Source organism: Eriocheir sinensis, chromosome 14 (assembly GCF_024679095.1).
Source record: "Eriocheir sinensis breed Jianghai 21 chromosome 14, ASM2467909v1, whole genome shotgun sequence".
NCBI lineage: Eukaryota > Metazoa > Arthropoda > Malacostraca > Decapoda > Varunidae > Eriocheir > Eriocheir sinensis.
Genome location: NC_066522.1, coordinates 13,037,284 through 13,058,342, shown reverse-complemented (window position 1 = coordinate 13,058,342; position 21,059 = coordinate 13,037,284). Strand labels below are relative to the sequence as shown.

Below are 21,059 nucleotides of genomic sequence, written 5' to 3'. Positions count from 1 at the left end.
ATCACGTTATTACGGGACTCGTACTAGTGGCGGACGTGGCCAGCCTACCCACAGTAATCGCTGCACCCGACAGGCACTCCCGGCGAGGCGCTCAGGTTTAGGTTGACAGATAAGGCGAGCGGGGACTGGCACAGCTGTGTGGAGATGCGTCTCCAAAATGGACTTGGGTACAACAGCTTATGGTGCGGTGTGCGAGTGAGGAGATACCGCCCTGCAGAGGTTACTGACCCGCGGCGAACACTTGTGATAGGCCGCTGCACCACCTGTTGTGACGAGCAGGTGGAGAGAAACACTCCAGACACGCGTGGCGCCCCGAGGAAGGCAGCTCCGCCACGAAGCTGACGACACATTATTGGACCGTCGTGTTGGACGATGAGTAAACCAACACTGCAGCGTGCGAGGCGGCGGGGCCTTGACCTGAGCCGCGAGTGAAGCAACAACTAACATGTGTCACTCTGTCCTCGCCTCGCCGCGGCCTCGCAACGCTCAGACATCCTCTGAATTCTAAAAATAAATAATGTTAACGAAGAAACCTACAATGCGGGTCGCCCGCCCTCATTACGCAGCCCCTGATGACCATTAACGAGCCTCCTTGAGTCTGCCATGGCCACGAGGGTCAGCGACGGACGGTGGCAGCACGGCTGGCACCGGGAGGCCGAGGATAGCGAGGGGCGCCGTGGCCCTGCAGGAGGCGCCACCTGGACACCTGTGCCTAGGCGCGGCCACTGCAGCGCCGCGAGTGTGGGAGCCCCGGCGGTGGGACATGAATAGCACGCCGCCATGATGAGAGAGAGAGAGAGAGAGAGAGAGAGAGAGAGAGAGAGAGAGAGAGAGAGAGAGAGAGAGAGAGAGAGAGAGAGAGCGTGGGAACAGGCTCCCGACGCTAACGAAGGAATGTCGCGGTTAATCCCACTATGGAGGGAGGGAGGGAGGGTGGGAAGCAAGGAGAGGAAAGGCGGGACAGAGGCCGAGGGGGAGGGAGGGCAGGCGGGAGGGAGAGGGAAGGAGGGAAAACAAAATGTAGGAGCGTGGGAGAGTAGTGTGTGTGCGTGCATGCATGCTTTAGCGCACGCGTATATATATACAAATAAATAAATAAATAAATATATATATATATATATATATATATATATATATATATATATATATATATATATATATATATATATATATATATATATATATAAAATGTGTGTGTGTGTGTGAGAGAGAGAGAGAGTGTATACGCATAGGACAAACGGGTGCCTAGATAACTAAGGTGAGGCAATCCCCGTGAACATGACAAAATGCAAGCACTAATTTCCAGTCTCGTGCAGCCTCCCTCGTGGGGCGGCGGGGAGGCGTGGGCAGGAGGGGGGGACTAACGGGGGAGGGGTGGGGATGTAGGGGAGGGAGGCGGGTGATGAGGGGAGGGGGAGAAGGGGAAGAGAGGAGGAAGAGTGTTTATATAGATGTGAGTGACGAATCTGCTGGCCATGGAAAATTTGATAGTAAAAGGTAACTCCGCAAAGCAATGCATGGAAATGGGAAGATATTTACCTGAAAACGACGTCATCCTCCTCCTCTTCCTGCCTAGCGTGGACACCCTCTCTTCCGCGTGAATCCTTCCCCTTATTCTTCCTCTTCCTCCTCAAGTCTGTCCGTTCTGCCTTGCTTCACGGCGACGGACGAACCATTTCCCGTTTTCTCTGGCACTGTATTACGTTTTCTTTCATCCGGCTCGCGCATTTTTCAGCCATAACTCCCCTCTCTTTACTCGGTCGGTTGGGGAGGCGTGCCGATGAGAACATAACTGCCATCTGTCATTGTCATTATGCTAAGGGCGTAATGGGCGGCGGGGGGGAGCGGGGGCGGCGGCACTAATAGCCCCACCACGAGTCTCTTCCTTCCTCTATTTTCCGCTTCACGCCCTATGTAGTTGGTGTCACGTGATCGTCCCACCCTCGCAGCATCACACTACCGCGAAATGACTCACGCAGCAGCAGCAACATTCCCTTCCGGTCGCCGCTACTACTGCTACTGCCATCTCGTCTTCCGTGCGTGAGGAATGACGCTTAATAATTACTGCCGTCCTGATCTGTTACGTGATTTGCGGTGTGGGAAATTAGTGGCGTTACGCGATATAGTCGATTTGTGATGAGGGTGTGTGACGGGATGGATTGGAAGGGGTCTCTCTCTCTCTCTCTCTGGAAGGAAGGTAGAGCAAGAAATCGTCAGGTATGAAAAGTTGCGAAAGTAGCGCACAGGTGTTGGTCCTACGAGATATATGAATGAGTAACCCTTGATGGAAACACTAGAAAAGGTATACAGGTGAGGGTGAAAAGTAGTAGAGGTAAAGGGACATAGATGGCGCTAGTTAGGTGGGCGGTAACGGTGGCAGCTGATGTGGCAGTACTTAAGATGATGGTGAATCTAGTAAGAGATGACGTTGGTTAGTTTGGTGTGGTATTACTGACTGACTACGATTTAAAAGGACTAGTGGAAGCAGTGACGTAGGTGGTTCAAGGGATTCTATTTGCTATAGCCAACTTATGAGAGGGAAAAATAGGTGTTGGGACTGTGTGGCAGAGCAGAGGAGAGGACCCGCGGAATCCACCCCCTAAACGGACTACTTGAAATGGTTGGATTATAGTTAAGTAATGGTGATGATGATACTTATGGTGGTAGTTCGGGAGGCTGCAGGTCGGTGGTTACGTTAGCAATGGTAGCAAAGGGCAGGTGTTTGCAGGAACATAGGTGGAGGGACAGCTAGGTGTGATGACGGTGATGGTGTTCGAAGTGATGTGGCGGTGTAGTGGTGGTGGTGGAATTGGCGGTATGGTGGTGGTGTGATTTAGCGAAGTAGCAGTGGTGGCGGTAATGGTTTAGACTGGTAGTTGTGGTGGATGATGATAGATGTTCTGGTGATAGCGGCGGTAGAAGAGGTTATGGAGATGATGGTGGTGATGGAGGTGGTGGTAAATTAATCAGTGGAGGTGGTTGTGGTGATAGTGGCAGTCGTGGTGTTGGTGATTGAAGTGGAATTGGTGGAACAGGTGATGATGTAACGACTCTTTAAAGAAGACAAAAAAAAAAAAAGAGGTCCTTGTCAGATTTAACACGGTGCTCCTATTGAAACTGATGGTGGTATTTACATTGGGTACGAAAATAATAGTAGTCGTATTGGTGGCAGTAGTCGTGGAGGTAGTGGAAGCGGCGACGGTGGTGGAGGTGGTGGTGGTGGTGGTGATAGTGGCGGCGGTGGTGGTGCTGGCAGTATAAGGCACCGGCTCTTGGCACCAACACGCCCTTCCCCTGGCGCCGGCGGGAGGCTGGTCTCCACACCCTCCTTCACACGACCTTGCTGCCCATGTATGTGTCCGCGGGTCAGGGGCGCGGCGGGGGCGGGGCGGGGCGGGGCGGGGAAGGCAAGGGAGAAGGGGGACAGGGGCGTGACCACTTGGGTAGGGCGTGAACAGAGAGAGAGAGAGAGAGAGAGAGAGAGAGAGAGAGAGAGAGAGAGAGAGAGAGAGAGAATGGCTCCACACGAAAAGGGACCGACCAACGAACCAATAGAATGTACAGGCCAGGGAGGGTATGAGGGAACTACTACCCACGTCCCTCTGTGTGTGTGTGTGTGTGTGTGTGTGTGTGTACGCATGCCTAGTAACTCATGGGCGGGGGGTGAGGGTTGGTTAGTTACGTCACGAATCATCATCATCATCATAAGGGGACTCATGATGAGGTTGGGGGATCAGGGGGTTATCAGGGGTGGCACTGTGGGGGGGGGGGGAAGGGGAGGGTAGACTGTGTGTATATGTGTGTGTGTGTGTGTGTGTGTGTTGGTGGTGGTGAACTTTTGAGGCCATGTCGTGGGTGGAGGAAGAAGGGTGGAGGAGGAGGAGTGGAAGGAAGAGGAGGAGGAGGAAGAGGAGGGGCGGGTTAAAGTTTGGAAGAGCTGGTGTAGAATATGGGCGTCTGGTGTTGTGGTGGCGGTGGTGTTGTGTGATAGTAGGAAGGAATCTATATAGTGGGCGGACAGAGAGAGAGAGAGAGAGAGAGAGAGAGAGAGAGAGAGAGAGAGAGAGAGAGGAATGCGACTAGGAAAGTGTTGGGGGACTAGGAAGAGGGGGAGAAGGGTATAGGTCTTTCGGGTTAAGAGAGTGTAGTGGATGAGAAGAACTGTGCAATGAGTGTGTTGGAGGCGATGGTGGTGGTTGTAGAATGAGAGGAAGAGAGGGGGGAAGGAGAGGAGGCAGAGGAGGGCTGAAGGCATGGAGGGAGGGAGGGAAGGGGATGGAGGAGGGTGCAGTAGGTTTTATCAGGGCTGGTGACGTGTATGTAGTGGATGAGGGATGTGCTGTGCTGTGTGTGTGTGTGTGTGTGTGACGGGAGGGCGAGCTATGGAAGGCCCAGCAGAGGAGGGAGGTGGATGGAGGGTGTGGACAAGTGGATATCAGTTAAACATCCGGCCAACAACAGCTGAGGCGTGAATCCATGTGGAGGAACGGGCTGGTGGTGGTGTTGGCGAGGGTGTGATGGTGTTGCTGGGGGGTGCGGGGGCGCGGGTGTAGCAGGCAGTGGGCGGGTGTATTGGTGTCACTGCGAGGAGGAGTGTGGCTGCTTGGGGTGGTGTAATTGCTGGGGATGCGGATAGGGTGTTGGTGTGAGCCGGGCGTTACTGGGAGTGGGCGGGGTGCTGCAGTGGGTGGATGTTACTGGGAGTGTGGGCGGGGGTGAGATGAGTCATGTGGGCCGGGAGTGAGGGAGATGGGAGGGTGCCAACAGCTGTGCTGCTTCCCACCACCACCGGGTTCACCACCACCATCCACGGCAAAGTCACCACCACCACCATCACCTCCAACACGCGCCCCAAACTTCCGCCCTCACTGTAAACATGTGGAGGGACAGCACGCCGAGCCCCGACGGGAAGGGCCTCTCAGCGGCCCTTGGGGTGAGGGGACTCCGCCCGTCCGACGAGTGCCCGGCGAGTGCCCCGCGCGGAGACATCTTGTTGCACCACCGTGGGGCCGGGTTGGGTTAGACATTCCACGCACTATCACCACAGCCCCGGGAGGCGGCGGGCCCCACACACACCGCGGAACAGACTGCCGGGGCGCCACACACCAAGGTCACTCCCCGGCGGGTCCTTTAAAGCTCCACCTCCGTCTGTGCTGAATCACCATCGTGGGTCGGAGCGCCTCCCTCCGGCTCGCCGCCCCGCGCCCCGTCCGGCTCCCCTCCCCTGCACAACACTGGTTTCTGTCCACGGCCCCTGTGCCGGGGCCTAGTCTGCAGAAGGGGTTGAGGCCCCGAGCGGGGTGGGCAGCGAGAGGCGGCGTGGATGCACGCGCGACGGTGTCACCTGCAGGTCTGGCGGCCGCGATGAGGGGGACCAGAGCCCGACCCTCGTCCCTCCTCCCTCCGTGCCTCCCTTCCGCGCTGCCAGATGCACGGCGACCACTCCGACCTCCCCACACCCGCCTTCCTCACTCCTTTTTGGTGCCCCCGCTTCTATACGTCCCATCACGCCCGCTAATATCAACACATACCCCTTCGGGATGTGTGGGCGGAGGCGGCGGCATGGGTGGGGACGGACGGGTGTGCCGGCTGCCGCCCCCGGACTCACGCGCCATCTGGTGCCACCCACGTCAACTTTTGTCATTCACAAATCTGGTGGTCGTCTTTGCTAGGTCGTTGCATTCTTGCAATATCAATGACTATAGGAAGGTATTAGGGCCCCAGCAGCCCACAAGCACAGCTCAGTCCCACAGCCTTTCAAAGGTGTCCTCCCGCCGGGCCCAGCTCCCTCTGCGACGCCACACTCCCCTAAATACAACGGCTGGAAGAGCCTGGGAAAGTTAAAAAGCGGGTGGGTGGTGGAGGTGTGGCAACAGCGCGACGGTACTCATGCAACTTGAGAGAGCGGGAGTCGGCCCCCGCCCGACACACACTGGGAAATGAATGAGAACTGGCATATGGGGTGCTTTACAGGGCACCACTGAGCCCCTCGCCGCGCCCTGACGTGTCCCAAGCGTCCTCGGCAACCCTGGCGGCCCCTGGTGAAGCCGTGAGGACAGAGGCCCGCGAGGAAGGAGGAGGCGGGGGAGGCGCTAACATGTTCCCCAGGAGCTGTTGCACTCAGCCCAGGACACGGCCAACGACCCCACTCCCACCCCCCACCCCCCGCTGCCACCCCCCTCACTGCCACCCACCCCCTCAGTGCCTCCCCACTCCTTCACATTCCCACCCCCTCACTCTGCCACCCCTCCTACCCCTTTTCCCATCCTGCCTCCCCACCCCCTCACACTGACTACCCACCCCTTCACACTGCCACCCTCCACCTCAGTGCCTCCCCACCCCCCATACTGCCTCCCCATCCCTTCACATTCCCGCCCTACTCCCCACGCTGCCTCCCCCACCCCACCACACTGCAACCAATCCCATCACACTGCTTCCCACCCCCCCAAATTCTCGCTCCCCCCACAACCAATCCCCTCACACTACCTCCCTATCCCCTTACATTCCCACCCCATCCCCCACACTGCAACCAACCCCCTCACACTGCCACCCCTGCCTCACGCTGGCCCCTCTGCCATCCCCACACCACCATTACCACCACCACGTCCTGCCAGTGATCCCCTACCCAGTACCACCCCCTCCAAACCACCCACCCCAGGCACCCTACCACCACACCACCACTGGCCACAGACACCCCAACACTGCCACCACCACCACCACCACTGCACGACCACCCTCCACACCAGCCGACCAGCCGACCGACAACCCGTAACTACACACATTCCATCCCTACACAGCAGCAGCACAGCGCTCCTCCACACCCTCCCACGACACACACCTCCCTCCCTTTCTCCCTCCCTCCCTCTTCCTCCTTCCATGTTCCATTCATTCAGGGGCGCCCCGGGACAGCACCCCATCCAGAGGGACACACCAGGAAGCCAGCACAGGGGGGAGGCAGTGGGTGGGGGGTGCGTGACCAGCTATGTGAGTCGCAGGAAGTGAAGGGAGGGAGGAAGAGAGAGATATGTGTGAGTCACGAAGGAGGGCGGGAGGGAAGGAGTGCTTTAGTGTATGATTGTTGAGGAGGAGGAGGAGGAGGAGGAGACTTGAGGGTTGGGGGGAATGAGGACGAGGACAAGTTGAAAAAGATGATGAAGATGATGATGATGATGATGAAAGTTCAAGAGCAAATGAGAGAGAGAGAGAGAGAGAGAGAGAGAGAGAGAGAGAGAGAGAGAGAGAGAGAGAGAGAGAGAGAGAGAGTTGAGAAATATAATAGTTGTGTTGTGTGACTCATATGAATAGTCGAGTGTGGGGGTGGGAGTGTGGGGCCGGGGATCAAGGTCACACACACACACACACACACACACACACACAGAAGGAGGCACCAGGCGAGCTTGGGAAATAAATACAAGGAAACAGGAAGAGTATCAGACACATCACAAAATACACACACACACACACACACACACACACACACTCCTCTTCCTCCTCCTCCTACCACTACTACCACTACTACTATTACTACCACAACCATTACTACTACATCAGCAAAACCACCACCACTACCACCATCACCAATAATAATAATAATAATAATAATAATAATAATAATAATAACCATGACGTCAGTGTTCATAAAGCTGGCCTGTCATTGGTGGGCATCACGTGACGTCACTACTTGCTGGCCCGTGTGACGCAAGGGTGCCAGCCATGCCACCACCACCGCCACCACTTGGCCCTGACATGTTGGCACTGGGGTGAGCAGCTGACGTCACCAGGGCCACGTGAGGGGACGGAGGGGGGGAGAGGTGATGGGAGGGGCGGCGAAAAAGGTACAGAACAGAGGAGGAGGAGGAAGAGGTATGGGAGGAGGAGGAGGAGTGACCTTGATTGGCCTCGTCTGGCGTCAAGAAGAGTGACGTCACGAGACAGGCGGGGAGGCAGGCAGGCCCTCAGCTAACCTTACTCTATTTTGGGACACCCACTCATCCCGCCCACCCCGCCCACACCCTTCCTCTCCCCGCCCTCACCCAACCTTCAAGAACCCACCCACCCTTCCACCCTTCCTTCTCTTCCTCCTCTGCCTCCTCCACCACCTATCTCTCTTCCCCATCCACCCTCTCCTCCACATTCCCCACCTTGCTCCTCACACACACACACCCCGCTCCCCTCTCCCACCCCGCCACCTTCCACAACCCAGTTCCTCCTCGGCCGCCCCCACCCACACCCACATGCAAGCACTCCTACCCTCCAGCTCCACATCCCTCCCCAGCCTGCTAGTCCGCCCACACCGAGCCCATTATCCACATTGCCTCCTCCACCCACACGCCGCACCTAGGAATATCACCACGACCTCCTCCACCTCCACCACTATCACCACCTCCACCTCCACCAACCACTGCATTTAATATTTCCCACATGCAGTTGATATCACCACCTGCTTACGCTCCACCTGTGTCCCACCTATCATAATATCATCCTTTGGTGTTATCAGTATTACCACATTTACACATCCTTCCACATAGTCAGATCACATCCCACTCCAACATCCCATATCACACAAATTGCACCACATCCTTAACTATACACAAAACACATCGCCTAAAGAAATGACTCCACACTCACTCGTCTTGGTACATACCTCTGTCACATCATCCCTACCACACTACCCACACCACTCGACACATCTCCTCCCCATCTTCCTCACAATCAGTCACATCTCTTCTTCCCCACGCTGCACCACACTTTATTAATTAACTGCACGTGTCATTCTTCTCCGGCCATAGTGGAGATGACGAAAGAGTAAAAGGGAGGTACAGAAGGGAGATGGATGCTGCGGTAGTGATGGTGGTGGTGGTGGTAATAAGGGAGACAATGTTGTGGTAGTAGTGATTGTGGTGTGGTGGTGGTGTTTTTGTGGTGGAAGTAGGAGTACAGAAGATAAATTGGAGATGGATGTTGTGGTTGCTGTGGTGGTGATGTATCAGTGGTGGTGGAGGGGGTGGGGGTCGGGGATATGGAGATGGATGCTGCTGTAGTGACGGTTGTGGCGGTGGTGGAAGTGGTAAGTATATATAGGGAGATGGATGTTTGGTAGTCGTGATTGTGGTGTGGTGGTGTTTTTTGTGGTGGAGGTAGGAGTAAAGAAGATAAATTGGAGATGGATGTTGTGGTTGCTGTGGTGGCGGTGTATCAGTAGAGGTGGAGGGGGTGGGGGATATGGAAGGCGCCAGCACGCTACAGCAGAGGCACCGGCGGGCTTTGCTGGGGAGCTGGTCTCTTCTGATAGGGAGATAAGCATCATATTTACCTTCCGATAAGAAGAAAATTCCCCGCATACTCCACAGTCACCGCCCTCCACTCGGTACTCTTCCTCCTCCCCTCCCTCCTCCCTCCCTCTGGCTAGCTCCTCTTTCGCCCTCTCCACCTCCTCCTCCTCCTCCTCCTCTTCACAATCCCCGTTGCGTAATGCGTACCTGAGGAAGAGGAAGAAAGGAAAGGGAGGAACGGAGAAGGGGAGACGGAAAGGGAGGAGGAGGGGGAGGAGGTGAAGGTATATGGGAAGGTAAGGTAGGAAGTGTGTGTGTGTGTGTGTGTGTGTGTGTGTGTGTGTGTGTGTGTGTGTGTGTGACCTCGCAAATGACGTCAGCTTGCCCCCATGCCCCGACCTTCCCAACCCTCCCTCCCCTCCTCCCCTTCCTCCCCCTCTTCCCCTTTCCCTCCTCCACAACCTCCCTTCCCCCCTTCCCTTCAGACAGGCATGAGTCACGTGACCCTGTTGACCTCTGACCCAGCTGCTTGATTGCTCTCTCTCTCTCTCTCTCTCTCTCTCTCTCTCTCTCTCTCTCTCTCTCTCTCTCTCGCATTCTTCAAGAGGACGCGACTGGGAGGAGAATGTCACTGACCTCCAAGACTTCCTCGACCATCATCATCGTCATCATCATCACTTTCATCATCATCATCATCATCATCATCATCATCATCACCATCATCATCATCCTTGTAGTCCTCATTGTTACCTTCATTATTTGTTTCTACCTGTGTTGTGAACCGTTAGTCTTTCTCATCTTCACTATCATCATCATCATCATCATCATCATCATCATCATCATCAACCTTTACGAATCCTTAATTAACTCACCTTCATCGTCGTCATCATCACCGCCAATATCATTTTTACTCTTATCATCGTCACTGTATTCCTCATCATCGTTATCGTCATCATTTTCGTCATTTTCACCTTCATTGTCACAAACGCTTTTATATTCATTAACCGTTAACGAACACTTCTCTCACCTCATTACCGTTAACATCATCTTCACTCTTATACTCATCGTTATCATCATCATTTTCATCCTTTTCACCTTCTTGTCACTATCATTATCATATTAATCGTAAAATCCCTCACCTTACTTAATCACCGCTACCATAATCATCTTCGCTCTCATAGTCATCATCATTATCATCATCATTATCACAACCCTACATCTTCACTGCTACACCACACGCCCGTCGTCACCTTCACTGCCAGCCGTCATTTTCACTGCTTCCCTGACCTACACTACAGACACCGTTACACCGCATTCCTTCATGTTCACCGTTATCATTTTCACCGTGGCTCGCTCTCACCACCACCACCACCACATATACTATCACCATCATCACTGTTTTCGCCTTCACACTATCACCATATACCTATACCGTCACCATCCAATCACCATCACTGCTACCATCATTTTTACTGTCGCTCACTGTTACCATCATATACCTCAACCATCACCATCACTGCCACCATAATCATTTCACCATCACACTATCACCACATACGTACCTCTATCGTCACCATCACTGCCGCCATCATTATCTCACCATCACCTTTACCGTTATCTTCACCGCATACCACCATCATCACCTCTAATTATTGACAGGTTCTCTTTCCCTTCACAATAAAGCTCCATTCACTGTCAAAAACTATAAGACCATGCACCATCATCACCATCATCATCATCATCATATCGTTGCATCTCCCCAGTAAATGAGTTATAAGGAATCCAAGCGCTTTTATCTTGCATTGGAATTCGAAACCACAACACTATATCGAATTCTCTTTCTTCAGATCCAGACATTTATTTGCACTTCCTCCTCCTCTCCCCCGCCCCCCTCCCCCCCCACCGATCTGTCCCTCTCCTCCCCCATCTCTTCCTCCTCCTCCTCCTCCTACTCCTCCCCCAACACATTAGCATTCACCACCGCGCTAACACACCACCATCACATCACATCTCCTCGCCTGTAACACCACCTACTCATCACACACCACCACGAACAATATCTCAACATCACATCACAAACATCACCACCACCACCACCACCACGGCCATGACAGCTCCTCATATCCCCCTCTCCCTCCTTCCCTCATCACCCCCCACCTCCTCCTTCTCCTCTCCCACGTGTTAGGTTCACACACTGGAGGGACTTTACATACATTCTCGTGCAATCTTTCCTGTCTACCCATCCACCTCCCCCTCCCCCAACCCCTTCCTTCCCTCCCTTCAACCCTTACCCCCTTCCCCCATTAATTTCTCAGGGGTCATTTGCCGCCCCAGTATGACCCCAGTAAGCAAGGTCAAGGAGGCATTGTTTCGAGGTCTTAGGAGGGAATTGAAGGGGGAGGCAGGAAGGCAGGCAGACAGGAAGGCAGCCAGGCAAGCAGGGAAGGAAGGAAGCAGGCGGTCTGGAAGCAGCGAGGAGCCAGACGAACGGATGGAGGAGGAGGAGGAGCGGCCGGGGAAGGTTGAGGAGACGAGGCCATGTGAGACGCCGTTCTCTTCGCATTCCGACTCGGAGAAAAAAAGGAGGAGGAGGAGGAGGAGGAGGATAGTGGTGTTGGTGGTGTAGTGTGGTGTGATGAAGGCTTAAGTGTCTATAGCAATTTAATCTCGGTGGTGTTGCATGTGGTGGTGCGGTAATTGCAGAGTGCCACCACCACCACCACCATCACCACCGCCACACCGACCCTCTGAAAATTGATCAAATAGAAGGAAAAAGGAGGTAGGTCAGGGCACATACACATACACTAAGGGATAAGCAGGACGGTAACAAGAGGATGCAGGAGGGGGGGAGCAGGGGGCAGGACGTTGCAGGCTAAAGAGAGGCAGGTCAAAGAAGGAGGTGAGGCGTACAAGCAGGTGTAATTCGAGTCAGCAGGGGACAGAGAAGGCCGAGGAAGCGACGATAAGCAGGTCGAAGTAGCAGGTGGCAGGAAACGGGAAAGCAGGGGACAGATCGCAACAGCAGGACAGGCACAAACAGCAGGAGGAGGACTGTAGTTTGGAGCAGCAGGGAGAGTTCAGGTCGGGGCAGGAGCGGTCAAGACGGGGCAGCAGGAGGTATATGCAAATCGGGGCAGGAGAATCAAGAATGCAGGTCGGGGCAGATGGGGTCAAGTCGGGGCACGGGGCGGCGTGAGGTATAGAGGTCGGGGGCAAAGGAGAAAGAACACAAGTCAGGGCACGAGAGGGCAAATTGGGGCAAGCAGGAATGCAGTTCGGGGCAAGCAGGATGAGGAATGCAGGCCGGGGTATGGAAGGTATGGAGATAGAGCCAGCAGAAGGAATGTGGGATGGAGCTGAGAGAGAGGGAGAGGGAGAGAGAGAGAGAGAGAGAGGGGCCCGCCGGTGAAGCAGGAGGAATGCAGGCCGGGGCTGGGGAAGGTATGCAGGTCGGGGCAGCAGGAGGCATGCAGGTCGGGGCAGCAGGAGGCAGGTCGGGGCAGCAGGAGACAGGCTGGTGGCCACGCTCTGGAATCTGTGTCAGTGAGTGCCGGCGGCCGCGCTCTCCCGATGCCTGCACGCCGACCTTGGCTTCCCGCCGTGGTGTTCGTCTGTCCCGCGCGGAGGAGAGGCGGCGGCAGGGAGCACGACCAGCCCGACCATGCCCGACCAAGCTCGCCTCACCTCCAGCCAGGAAAGCAGGGCAGGCAGCAGGGACAGGCGCGGCGGGGCGGGGCACTATCGGAGGGCCTGAGCCGCACGTAACACTGTCGCTGCCCCGGACGCCTCCTGCAGCGTGCCGGGGCGGAGGGAGGGGCAGCGTGGAGGTGCCCGGCGCCCTTAGATAACCCAGCCGATCTAGATACTGCTTTATCTCCGGCCCCGCGTTCCCTGGAGTACCCCGCTCACCCCTGCCCCGCCCCCAGATACACACCAAGCCCCAAGACCTCGAAAATTACCCCGTACCACCATACACCTCCCTTGCATATCTGTCGCCAGCTGCCAGTCACGGGGCGGGGCGGGGCGGGGCGGGGAGAAGCCGGCGCCGCATGCAAGGTTCGGGACGCCTGCGAGCTCGAGTCCCTCCACGAGGCCTTGTGACGGGAGGCGGGAGTTGTATTGGTCTGGTGCCCTCCATCCCTCCTCCTCTCTCACTCCCTCCTTCCCTCGGCCCTTCCTTCCTTCCCTCCCTCCGTGCCCCTTCTGTCCCTCCCTCCCTGCCTGCCTTCCTCCGACTCCTTCCTTGCTTGCTTGCTCCTAGCCTGTCCTGCCTCCCTGTTCTCTCTCTCTCTCTCTCTCTCTCTCTCTCTCTCTCTCTCAGTAAAAGTCATTTAATTTTGCCAGCCTGACTCACTCTTGCCATATTAATAAGAAGTGTGTGTGTGTGTGTGTGTGTAAGAGAGAGAGAGAGAGAGAGAGAGAGAGAGAGACCAAAACATAAGTTCCCACGCCTCCCCCTCCCCCCCCACCCCACCATCATCATCTGGGACGCGCAAACACCAAGATGGGAGAGGAGGAGGAGGAGGAGGAGGGAAGGAAAAAGCAGATATAAGGAGAGAAGGAAGAAGAAAAAGGAGAAGCAGGGGAGGAGGAGGAGGAGGAGGAGGGAGGCTGGAGAGAAGAGGAGAGGAGGGAAAGATTTTGTAGATTAGTTACGGGCAGAAACGGTGAGGCAAGAAACACAAAAATACTTCCCTTCCTCACCTACTTCTCTCTCTCTCTCTCTCTCTCTCTCTCTCTCTCTCTCTGCTCCCTCCCTTCCCACTCCATTATTTCCTCACCGCCTTGCCTCCCTTCCTCCCCCCCTTCCCATTACAAAAAGCTGGCCATGCTCGCGCCCTTCCCTTGCTGCTGCACTTCAATGTGACTGGGGTTCTCTCTCTCTCTCTCTCTCTCTCTCTCTCTCTCTCTCGGCGATCACCTCCATGCACGCGCCTCTCCGTCCCGCGTAGCAAATTATTACGGGAACAAGTTAACGAAATGAATCTCCGGGGACTATCACGCGTCGGCGGGGAGGCCGTCACCGCCGCCGCCGAGGGACCGCCGGGAGGGCGAGGGCACCGCGGCGTCCACGGGGAGTCAGGGAGTCTGGGAGCACCACGATGCCTGTGCCGCGCGAGGCTGTGGCATGGCTGAGGCGCCGCGGCCCAGGGCTGCCCCAGACCCCAGCATCACTCACTGCGGGGGAACTTAGAGCTTCGATAGCTTTGATGGCTGTCAAACGAGTCTGCAATGGCCTTACTAATTACTCACTCTTCATATATATATATATATATATATATATATATATATATATATATATATATATATATATATATATATATATATATAAATATATATATATATATATATATATATATATATATATATATATATATATATATATATATATATATATATAGAAACTGCTATGTGTGTGTGTGTGTGTGTGTGTGTGTGTGTCTAGAGAGCGAGCGTCAGCCCGCAAGCACGTCAGCGATGGAGGCAGAGCGTCTGTCAGACAGGTGCGGCCTCCTCTTCCTACTACTCTCTCCTCACAGTACTCACATACTCCACTCAGTAGGACACACACACACATACACACACACACACACACACACACACACACACACACACACGGCCGTCGGTGTTCTCGCTCTGGTCGACACAGGCGACGCCGAACCTGCTAACTTTCTACCCGCGGCGGGATTGTCTTAACCTTTCGGAGTTAAGCGAAAAATTCCAAACACACGGAGCGCAGGGGCCGCCTCGTCCCCCCTCGGCCCCTGAACAATGGCGGCACCGACGTGCGGCGGCATACGGGCCCCGCGCCTCGCCGCGCCATACAACAACACAAACACTCCATTTATTGGCCTCCCAAGCAGAACAAGCAGGACAGGTGAAGGGAAGGCAGCGGCCGCCGCCACCACCACCACCACCTCCAGGTACCTGACGTGACGTCACCAGGCGCTTGACCCTTCCCCGATACATTGATTCAGCCCCTGAGTGCCTGGCAGCCGAGGGCCAAGGCGCTGGCACTCCGGCACTCCACTCCGGCAGCCTCTCCCTCAGGCTGTCCCCTCCGCCGCGGCAGGGGCCCGGCGTCTCCGCGGCACCGTATTTTGCAGAGTAATTTGATCGGTGGAGGCGGGCTGTGGCGGTAATGGCTGGCCGGGGTAGGTGTTCGGAGCGAGGGGCGTGTGTTCGTGCGTGCGTTCCGATTGTGTACACCGCGAGCCTCGGCGAGATGGGCGGCGTCCGGACCCTCGCACGCCCAACGCCCCTCCGCCGCCTTGGTCTTCGTCGGGCTCTTCACCTCCCTGCATCGAGGCCCCTTCACCCGGCACACCCACGCCCCAGCAGACCCACGCGAGCACCCTGTGGGCCGGGGGAGCGAGGGAAGGCAAGCTGCGCGAGGCTGGGCGAGTCGCGTGGCCGGGGGAAGGGAATCGGACGGGTACATTGTTGCGGTCTCACGTAGCCTGAGGCCATCTAACTCTTTCTCAAAATAAGCAGACACATTGCAGACATGCCCGCCGCGTTCGTCCCCTTTCTCCCTGGCTTCGTTCTGCTGCCTCCCGCGTTCGGTTGAAGCTAAGCAGGATGGGGGCGGGGGGCGGGGATGACGGGGGCGCTGCGTTACGGGCGTGTGGGGGCGGTGTGGGCAGGCGTTGGGGGTCGGGGCGGGGGCGTGACGGCCTGTTTGTAGGAAGTCGTGAATGCTCCCAAGGTTACGGTGGCGGCGAGGCGTGTAGTGGCATAACCTAACTGGTCTTAGAGGTTGAGACAGGCTCCAGACACCATACACTGTGCCCACCATACAGCGTACCCATAAGTATACACCCATAGTGCCTGCCATACACCCTGCCCGCCCCAGAACACTCCACATACCACTCATGCCTCCCACACTCACCACAGCGGCCACACACACGCAGTACCGCACACCACATACCGCAATACTGCACGTAGTCCGTCACATTCCTGGCTCACTGAATCACCATACGCCGTGCCATTCACCATAGACTACACCCCCTACGCACTGCCATCACCATATTTATTACACGCATGATACACTATACTCTTGCGGCGCACCATATAGCCTTAGCACTGTACTTAACCATAGTCACTCACCATATTTTATCATCGCCTTCCCTACCATGCATAGTAACTACCTTTTAGTATACTCAGCAGAGTCTCACCATACATGCCCAATTACCCCACGTCTTTAATTCACACCATACCCATACCATACACAGTACCCATTCACCACCAGAAGCGACACCCAGCCCATCCTCTTCCTTCGCTCCTATACACTCTACACTATCCTCTATACACAACAGCCATTCATCATCACTCGTAAAACCTAACCCATTGTATGATCCGCTTCTATACACCATACACTATACTATACACACTTCATACTCTTTAGCCACACACAAAAGAACATACTTATCATACTCTTTTTTACATCATGCTTTTAACCAATCACACAAGCGCACACACGCGGTTTACCATTATGCTTAACACTCATTTCTAGATACAGGAGGAAAAGATATCATAACAGAACCGTGGAGGAAAGAAAGGTAAAGACAGGTGAGGTAAGAAAGAAGAGACACAATCGAGGTATACCTAACAATCACACAAGCACACACGCGGTTTACCATTAAGCTTAACACTCATTTCTAGATACAGGAGGAAAAGATATCATAACAGAACCCTGAAGGAAAGAAAGGTAAATACAGGGAAGGTAAGAAAGAAGAGACACAATCGAGGTATACCTAACAATCACACAAACACACATACAGGATACAGTAGCTACACACTCGCGCCGATTGTTATGAGCCCAAAAAGACGCCGTCGATATCAACCCATTCTATAAATACTTGATTTTGGGATGATTTGAAGTACTTAAAGGGTCGTATTATAAAACACTTCATCACCCAAGAACACATATTTGACAAGGCTTTCGTAAGAGTTTAGGGCATTTCCAGGAGTAGCCTTATGGCCCTGGTGGTAGTTTGACCCTTCTTCTGTACCCTGGACCTGAAGAAACACTCATTAGAATCCGACTGACCCCCTCTTTGACCTTTAGAAATAGCTGATGTGAGAAGCGAGACTGTCTTTTAATACCGACCTAATTAAAATCTCCCAACAGCAACGTATAGACATGCTTATTGCCTGCCAAGTTTCGCGTCCCCGCCTAGAAATGAAGGTATAGGTCCGCACTCTCTAACATGTCGAGTCTTACACACCCGCGTTTGATATGACTTTCGTAGAGGTTGTGTGCATTGCCATGGGTACAGTTTTATGAGTCTAGTGATAGTCTGACAAGGCTTCTGCACTGTGAATATGAAAAGCACTCATGAGAACCCGACTAATATCCTTTGTGGCCTCTGAAAATGTTTGTTGTGAGAGCCGAAGGTGTCTGAGAATTCGGGCCATAGTGTTCATGTGGAAAATGACTATGAGCCGATTTCACAGTCCAACACAGTGTCTTCGTAACAGCCCGAACCAAACTATAGAATCCCATACAATCCAAAATGGTGAGGTCTTCGATGCCACACTAAATACACAAGACTTTTCCTGCATAGTTTCGTCAAATTTGTGAACTTAAATACAAACACCAGACACTATACAAGGAAATTCCGTAAGCTCTGGTATTGGTTTGGGAGCTTACTAACCCGTCATGGGGAACTGTGAAACTGGCCCAATGTGTATTTGAAGACAAATTTAAGGAGGCAAAACACTGATGCGAGTCCATCCTTCGTGGGGCGGCGACACAAGATTAAGGAAGAACAGCTTATCGGAGGCGAGGTTCGTGTTATTCCGAGTGAAGGTGGAATGTCGGCCCTTGTGCTGCAGCTTCAGGCCCACGTGTTACCTCGTCTAGCGCTTTATCTAACCATGTCTATAATCACGACGAGCACAGTAGGGACAACATTCTACAGGAGGAATGCATTAAGACTGGACTACTTAGTGCATTGATGTCATTTACTAACATATTGACGTTTGGTGCTCTCCCGTGTTCTCTGTTTATAGCATATTGACAATAATATGCATCATACACCCGTGCACGCCCTCGATTCCCTTTCGGTGCGTGACGCTGTAAAGGCTTCAGGCCGCGCAGTGCTCACCGGCGGTGGTCGGGGCGAGAAGCCACGGACTCATGATGTGTGTTGTCCCCCCGGGCACGCCGAAGCGCCGCCTCCAGATACACAAAAGGGAGCCAAATGGACTTTATACACCATTAAAAGCTGTTCCAAAAGGAGTACAGCACTGCCTCCACCTCACGGGAAGGTGTCCGGTCTTCTACACAAGTTATTGATATGGGAATTGAATAAATAATACAAATATAGATGTCGGTGGGATGCTGAAAGTGGCGAACGGGTTCTCGACACTTTATAATATATATATATATATATATATATATATATATATATATATATATATATATATATCTATATATATATATATATATATATATATATATACACACACACACACACACACACACAGATACAGCTAAAGCAATTTAGTGTAGCCGCCTGACAGCGAGTGGCCAGGTGAATGGACACCTGCAGCAGCAGACCACCCACACCGGCGCGGCTATTTAAAGAGCGGCGGCGCGAGCAGGGACGGGCGGCGCGGCCCCGGCGAGGCGGGGAAGCCGATACTGCAGGCAGCACTGCCGCCGCGGGCACTGGGCGGCCACTGGGCGCAGAACAATGGCAACTTGTATTTTTAGTCAGCTGCCTCCGATCATTACTTCTGGATGGTCTTTAACATCAATACCAAAGGCAGGATCAAAATACAGTAGTGTCCTTTGATCCTGACCAAAGGGATCAGACGAAAAGGTAGCTGGGCCAGCAAACCGGAGCAATGTGGTCACCATTTATGGGCCAGCCACAGGTTTTTGGATGACACGCCCGCGACGACGCGTTTTGAGAGGGACAGCTAACGCTCATCACATGGATCCACGCTGCGCAGAAGTAACGACTCTTACGGAACCTTGTATGCAGCGCGCCGACAATCCACTAAGATCAAACTCGGGGATAAATGAATACAAGCAGTACTAACTTCACAACATACTGACGCCCCGCCGAGCAGTGTTCCAGCGGCTCTGTAAGGCAGGCTGCTCAGGATTCAGCGGAGTCAGGAACGCTCAAGACCCGCCTCCTGAGTGCTTCGTCAGTTTTAGTATTTATTGTGCGGGGGGAAATCAGGGCCCGCAAAAAATAAAACACAGGCCTATGTGATATGAGGTATATTTTTCAATTAATACCTATCTAAATTATAAGGTTACTCTCATCTTAACTGCTTATATGAAAATACTCTATTCCTCACCACACACACACACACACACACACACACACACACACACACACACACACACCTTATCTACACGTATACAACCCTTCATTCTGACAGTAAAATCAATAGTATGTCTGTATATTTCTTTACCTGTGAACCTTCCTCGGCTTCCGCAGTTAACCCATCGTACAGTACACACACACACACACACACACACACACACACACACACACACACACACACACACACTTCCCTTGCCGTTCAGGTGTGGGTGTGCTAGGTGTGGGTGTAGAGTATACGCCGTGGAGCCGCCATACACCTGGCCGACATCTGCCGCCACACCTGCCCTCCATACACACCTGTGCTCTCTCTCTCTCTCTCTCTCTCTCTCTCTCTCTCTCTCTCTCTCTCTCTCTCTCTCTCTCTCTCTCTCTCTCTCTCTCTCTCTCTTCTCGCATTACTTTTTATGTACTTATATACGTTTTCTTTCACTTCCCGCCTCTTCTGATATTTGCTGACGTCACTTTATATGCGCGGGCTTGAGGTGCCGCAGCTACCTGATTTGCCTCTCTGTGTCTTGGACGTGACGTTTTAGACACTAACTAAAGGCAGGGAAGACCTATCATGTATTCCGTATAGGCAGGGAAATGTATGCAGGGAAACGTATGCAGGGAGAACGTATCATGCATTCAGTATTAGCTCAGCAGAAGACCGAGTCGGGACATAAGTGGTTCATATTCTTAAACGTATCGGGCTCCCATTACGACTCTTTCCCAAGGCCACAGAGAAGATCAACCGGGTCTTCATGGGTGAGTTTTCCCGTCCAAAATTAATAAGTCGGGTAAAAATATCACTTGCATCACTAATCTGTCCATGGAAGGCGGATCTCCTTAACCTGGTAGCTGCGGGGGTCATGTTTCTTAGGTTAGGTTAGGTTAGGTTAAAGGCCCCTCTAAGCAAAATAATGAGAAAGAATCATCACTCACGCAAACCACTTCATAGTATATATCAACGCATTTGTGATCAGTTTATGCATCATCTATCTTGGGAGGTTTATATCATGGCAGAAATTTGGCCTATTGCTGGTACACGGTAAAGCCACAAATTTGGCCCGTCGCTGCTACCGGGTTAAACATATCGGGCTCACATTACGACTATTTTCCAAGGCCTATGTGATTCCTCATTCAGTTGCTCCTATCCCTTAATCCCTTCCTATCCCCTTTATCCCCTTTACTTTCTCTTTCCCTCATCTCCTCATCAAGTTCTTCCTACCCCTTTAACCTTTCCCATCCCCTTAATTTCTCTTTCCCTCTTTTCCTCATCCCGGGTTTTCATGGGTGATTTTTTCCCCCGTTCAAGATAAGTCAGGTAAAACTATCACTAACATCACAAAGCAGTAAGTGGACATCCCAATAACTTCTACGGGAGGCTTTCCAAAGAGGCGAACTGAGATGCCGACACGTTGAGGAAGACGAGCTATAAGGATGCACAGATGGA

At 53.4% G+C, this 21,059-nt stretch overlaps 1 long non-coding RNA gene across 1 annotated transcript in view; it reads right to left on the bottom strand.

Moving 5' to 3' along the window:
* LOC126998492 (uncharacterized) overlaps positions 1-6,197 on the bottom strand; it is a 47,631-nt gene extending 41,434 nt beyond the window's left edge. Inside the window, exon 1 of the long non-coding RNA XR_007752900.1 lies at positions 1,540-6,197. This is a non-coding gene — a long non-coding RNA (uncharacterized LOC126998492). The remainder of the gene's footprint in view (positions 1-1,539) is intronic.
* Between the last annotated feature and the right edge of the window lie 14,862 nt (positions 6,198-21,059).